Source organism: Narcine bancroftii, chromosome 3 (assembly GCF_036971445.1).
Source record: "Narcine bancroftii isolate sNarBan1 chromosome 3, sNarBan1.hap1, whole genome shotgun sequence".
Lineage (NCBI taxonomy): Eukaryota > Metazoa > Chordata > Chondrichthyes > Torpediniformes > Narcinidae > Narcine > Narcine bancroftii.
The window spans coordinates 153,913,345-153,919,512 of NC_091471.1; positions in this window are offsets into that span (position 1 = coordinate 153,913,345).

The window sequence follows — 6,168 nt, forward strand, 5'->3', positions numbered from 1 at the left end:
GGATTTCTAGTATGCTGTAACATAAGGTGGGAGGAGGAAGAGAAAGAAACAAGAGTAGCAAAGGAAGGAAATATCAAGCAATGATACATTATAACCTTGAATTAAACTTCATGTAAGAACTCACCCAAAAAAATGTGAACTTGGCTTCATTGTTTCTATAGTTTTCTTGGTGTAAGCAAAATAGAATAAGTAAGGAGGTAGAAAACAGAAAGAATATGAACTATTTTAAACAGATACATTATTGTACAATTCGGGCTACTTGTCCAGCTGCCCGAGTTTCTAAGATATTAATGTAGAAAATAATTCATTGTCAGAAATGTCTAAACACAATGTTAGTTTCTTGTGGATCCCAACATCTCCAGGATCTATAATGACTTTACCAAGTGTTGAATCCCCTATCAGGATTGAAAGATATTTTCAATTTATATATATATATACACTTGTAAAGTCATTATAGATCCTGCATATTGCTTCAAACACTTTACATTTTTATTTAGTAGTTCTGTACTGTATTTCATATACACTTTACATTTTTATTTAGTAGTTCTGTACTGTATTTCCTATATATATATGTACTGTATTTCCTATATATATATATATATAGGAAATACAGTACAGAACTACTAAATAAAAATGTAAAGTGTATGCAGCAGCAGGATATATAAAACACTAGATCAAAATGCCACTCCACATTAAAGATATCCAAAAACACATGCATCACACGCTAGCTCAAACTTCACAATAGCAATGCAGAACTATCGCAGCAGTATTATGTTGAACCTAAAACAGTCTCCTTTGCTAAATAACAAGGACACAGGTGCTAAATTTCTAAAGCAGGGTGGCCAAACTTGCTTAACATAAGAGCCAAACATTATAAACTTCAGATGCTTGAGAGCCACAAGATATGAAAAATACATACATGTCTTTACTTGCGTGAACATTGTTACAAATATGTTATATAAATATTAAGACATGCATGCAATATTTATGCCTGTAGTTTTTAAACTGCTCATTTGTATTAGTTTCAATAAGTGCACATCACAAATATGCACGTGCAAGTTGAATTTTGTGGACCAATTTTTAGGGTAAAGTTTGGGTCAGCTATTACACACATACTACTTACTTTTGACTATACTAAGTACCTGTATCATTCAGGGAGGGGTCGGAAGCTCGGATGTGCAGGAGGCCGGGGCCAATGTGTGAGTCATTAGGAGCCCCAATGGGCAGGTGGCCTCGGGCCTAGATGTGAGTCTGTGGTCGGGGCACCAGGAGCTTGGAGGGCAGGCAGCCTAGGCAGGAGATGGTGGTCGGGAGCTCAGATGGGCAGTGACCAGGGCCAAAAATAGAGGGTTGACTTTTACATGGTATCGACTATTACTCCCATACATGGTACACATACCAAATTATTTTCAATCACAAGCTATGCTCACTAAAACTACCAGTGAGAGACTGGCTCGAATGACTGCTATGTCAAAGAGCTGCATGTGGATCGAGAGCTGTGGTTTGGTCACCCTGCGCTATTGTATCTTTGCATTTCAGCTGAGCTTGCAATTCTTTGTCCCATACAAAAGAAACTGTTCTGCAATGTTGTTAAGGTGATAATTATGTAAAATGTTTGATTAAGAGACCACCTAGCCCTTGGTTTCTCCAAAAGCCTCAACGTCCTTGCCATTTTCCAATTACCTAGTAAATCTTTTCTCCAAAATTCTTGCTTCATGCATATCAAAATTTATCTTGTTATTGAATGCCTCCACCATAGCTTCAAGCAGAGCATTCCAGATTACCAGCTATCAAACATTTTATGGCATTTGTTGTAAACACAAGCTCCCTACATAAATGTAGTACAAATATTGTTATCTGAACTCAAGGTGAACAGGACAAGAAGTCAAACCAACGATGGATTGATTTTCTCAATTGGAGCTCAAACTTTTCTTGCTGCAGGGTGGCACTGATGAAAAGAATAAATCAAGTACACTAACCACTATCATCTTTAACAGATTAAATGTCTCAAACACTTCACGTGTTATCACTCGAGGTAAGAACCTGCTTTAACTGAACTGCTTAAGAAAGGGTTGGGATACAATCTTAGCAGATGAACAAGAGACCAGCTAGAAAAGCAGGCATTTTCAAGGTCCAAGGTGCTGGAGGGGAGGTGGGCAAAGTGGAGTGTGGAACCTGACAAAATTGTGGAGGATTTGAGAAGGTAAGACTTCAAAAATCTCACAACAGCCAGTGTCCCCTTCTCATGCAGTCCCTCAAGAGAGGACGACTAACAAGAATCCTAGATTGGGGAAAAAATATTTACAGAAATCTAAACTAGAGGGAGGGTTGGCATTACCCAACTTTAGAATTTATTACTGGGCAATTAATATTAGTTACTTAAGGTATTGGTTGAATTATTCAGAATTATCTCTAAATCCCCATTGGGTAAATTTAGAAATTAAACCGATACAAAATTTTTCAATTAGCTCTATTTTGAGAGCTGCTCTCCCTTTTACTCTTACTAAATTATATAAACAAATTGATAATCCAATGGCTAAACATACACTACGTATATGGTTTCAATTCCGGAGATTTTTTGGCCTAAGTCATTTTATCTTCGAAACTCCTATTGTATTAAATTTCCTTTTTCATCCCTCTCTAATTGATCAAGCTTATTTACCTGGAAAGTTAAAGGTATAACATGCTTTTCGGATTTATTCTTGGATAACTCTTTCATGTCATTTGAACAATTATCCATGAAATATGATTTACCTCGATCTCATTTCTTTCGATATTTGCAGATTAGGAGTTTCTTAGTTTCGACTTTACCCTCTTTTCCCAATCGGGAGACTACGACTGTTTTAGAGGATATACTATATTCAAAATTCCCTCCAAAAGGTGTGATATCTAAATTATATATAATTACAAAAATAAATTATGGGACTTTTGAAAAGTTTAAAAATGATTGGGAAAGAGAACTCAACCTTCATATTTCCAATGAAAATTGGAATAAAATTCTGCGACTGGTAAACTCTTCTTCTTTATGTGCAAAACATTCACTAATACAGTTTAAAGTTGTTCATAGAGCTCATATGTCTAAAGATAAACTCCATCGCTTTTATTCTCATATCGATCCTATATGTGATAAATGTCAATTGGAAATAGCTTCCCTTACACATGTTTTGGTCCTGTCCCTCTTTACAGAATTATTGGAAGGAAATTTTTTCCATTATATCTACTGTTTTGAATATTGATTTACAACCACATCCCATTACTGCAATTTTTGGATTACCTATGATAGATTTGACTTATTTATCTCTTCCTGCGGATCGTATGATTGCTTTTCTTACACTAATGGCTAGAAGATCTATACTATTGAATTGGAAAGAGGTTAATCCTCCCACTGCTTTCCAATGGTTTACCCAAACTATACTATGTTTAAATTTAGAGAAAATTAGAAACTCTGTCTATGAATCCCCTTCTAAGTTTGAGTTAACCTGGCGACCATTTATTCAATATTTTCATTTGTGGTGAGTTGATCTGGCTCTGATTTCTTTCTATGATTATGTATGATAATTGGGCTGTAAGATGAGATCGGAGTGATCGGCGTGGTTTAGCTATATCTGTAGGTTTTTTTTAATTCAGATTTGTTTTTTCTTCTTTTTTGGGTTTTTTTTCTCTTTTTTCATATATTGTTATTAATTATATCTTTTTTTTAGAGATAGTTCACACCCTAAACTGATCTAAAATTTTTTTCTTATGATATATTTTTATTCTGTAATATTATTGTTTAATATCTCTGTATTAATTCATTACTTACTATGTATTTTTTATATTTCTTTGAACTGTATGTGTTTTTAAATTATAATAATAATAAAAAGATTGAAAAAGAAAGAGAGGACGACTGATATACTCTCAGATTCTGTGGGTTGTGAGGTCATTGGCCTAACGGACACGGACATTAATGCATTTGGCCTTCCAAAGGATTTGAAAGAGGCAGCACTCATGACACCTGCTCCGAGTTGCCTCTCACTCAAAAGTATAGTGGGACAATAATGCCAGCCGTTTTTGATCCTCATTCACCCCACATTCAGGCTCACCTACGCTGCACTTGAGATATGACTCCCTTTTCTATACATAAACCAAACCCCTACCCCTTCTGCCCCCGCTATTTTGTTTAGATATTCGCCTATACTTTGCTCATATTTTGAAGAGCTCAAGCCCAAAACTTTGGCAATGTCTCTTTATTTTTGCTAAAGTACACTGCTGATCTGCTGAGTTTTTGCCTACACATGAATGAAATATTTCACCATTTTTCTTTGCTTAGTCACATCCCAACTTGGCCACTTTCAGGTGGAATCGCCGGGAGAATACGGCTCCCGGTGTCTGAGAAGGGACATTCAGGTGGCAGCGCTGAAGGCGGTGTTCTGCCACCTGAAAGGTCCGCAGCAGAGAGAGGTGCCGCGGAGCAAATGCCAGCTCCCGAGTCGGGGCAGGAGCAGCCACTCACCAATGTCTGGCAGGGCGGCTGGCACAGGACGTCAAAAGCTTATCTTTACTCCTCAACCCTTTTATAGGTCACCAAGCTTGTGAACACTCAATTGCCTCATCACAAATTAGTATCTGGTGTTCCTTTTAATGCATCATTCTGCAATTCCTTTGAATCTCCCATTGATGACTTTTCCTTAATCCCAAGATCTCAACATTATAGTAGTTCAAAAATCCAGACTGCTTGGGGATTGGGTCGTTCAGATTTTCCAGGTCCTCAGGCAGTAGTTTAAAAATTCAAATTTAAGTAGTAAAGAGATGAACAGGTAAATTTTGATAGTTTATTCATTGGCAAATACAGCATGCTTCATTGATCAAAATAAGTTTTAAAGAAAAATTAAGTGGCCTCTTGTTGCCACTGCTAAATTTTAAAAGTTTTGAGTTTTTGAAAAGTCCGGATTGTCAGGTGGTCTGGATTTTTGGACTTCTGTAACATTAAGAGCAAGATATATGGACCTGCATTTACCACGCATGCTTCCTTTGCAACTTCCTTAAAGGGATCAATACAGGAAATAGAAATGATAAAAACCTGTAACCAATTCATAAGGATCAATGAAATGTCCACTAATGCGTATACAAATGGAACACAAAATGAATTATGGGTGTGGGGTTAGTGTGGTGTGTCTCAAAGCTCAAGAGCTGAGAGTTAACAAAAGCTGCAACTACATCACTGATGTCTGTCTGCTGATGGCAGTGATTCAAAGGACATGCTGGCGTTTCTCTATTACTCAAAGATGAATAAATCCCAAAGCTCTTGCTTGTTACACCAATTTGGAGACAAGGCCATATTCCCCAGAAACAAAACTGCCAAGTCATCTTGGGAGTGGCTGAACAAGCAATCTGACAGCAAAGCACAAGCAGGCAACCATTGGCATCCAGACTCAAGACTAGGCACAAAGTTACAGAGCATCAAGAAACCAGTGATCAGTTTAAAATTTACTGAAAATATTGATCTGGTTTCTCCTGAAGGAGAATGGAGATGTTGCATGCTGTGTTACCAATGTCAATTTCAACTGAGTAACAACTTTAGAGCTATTCTACTTTGTACTGAAAAGGAAGTGGCCTTTGACCAGATATGAATACCTAGATGCATTGCTAAGAACTTTTATGGTAAATGCCTCAAATTTTCCTCTTCCTGAATATATATATTAACTTTGTCTGCATGTCTACGTGTTTTGCATGGAGGACCGAGAACCCTATTTCATCAGGTGATACTTGCACAATCAGATGACAATAAACGACTTGATGATGGTGACGAATGCAGATCGACACCTGTTATGTAAAATCAGAGATACAAGTCAGGCTGTTGACAGACAATGAAAATGCATAACTCCACCTTAAACCAATAGTAACATTTTGCTTTGGAGAAATGTACCTACTCTGTACAGTTCTGTGGAGGCAAGATACAAGTCGATATTTTGGATCAAGACTCCCCATCAGTCTTGATGCAGGTTCTCAACCCAAAACATCCATTTACAGCTTTTGCCTCCACAGAGGTTTCATCTGCCAAGTTCATCCAGCATTTGGTTCTAGACTCCAGCCTCCTATATAGGTCCTATATGGACAGGTGGTCAAAAAGAACAAACAAATTTGAGATAAATACATTCAAAGGTGCTCGACAGTCAACATTCAAATTAT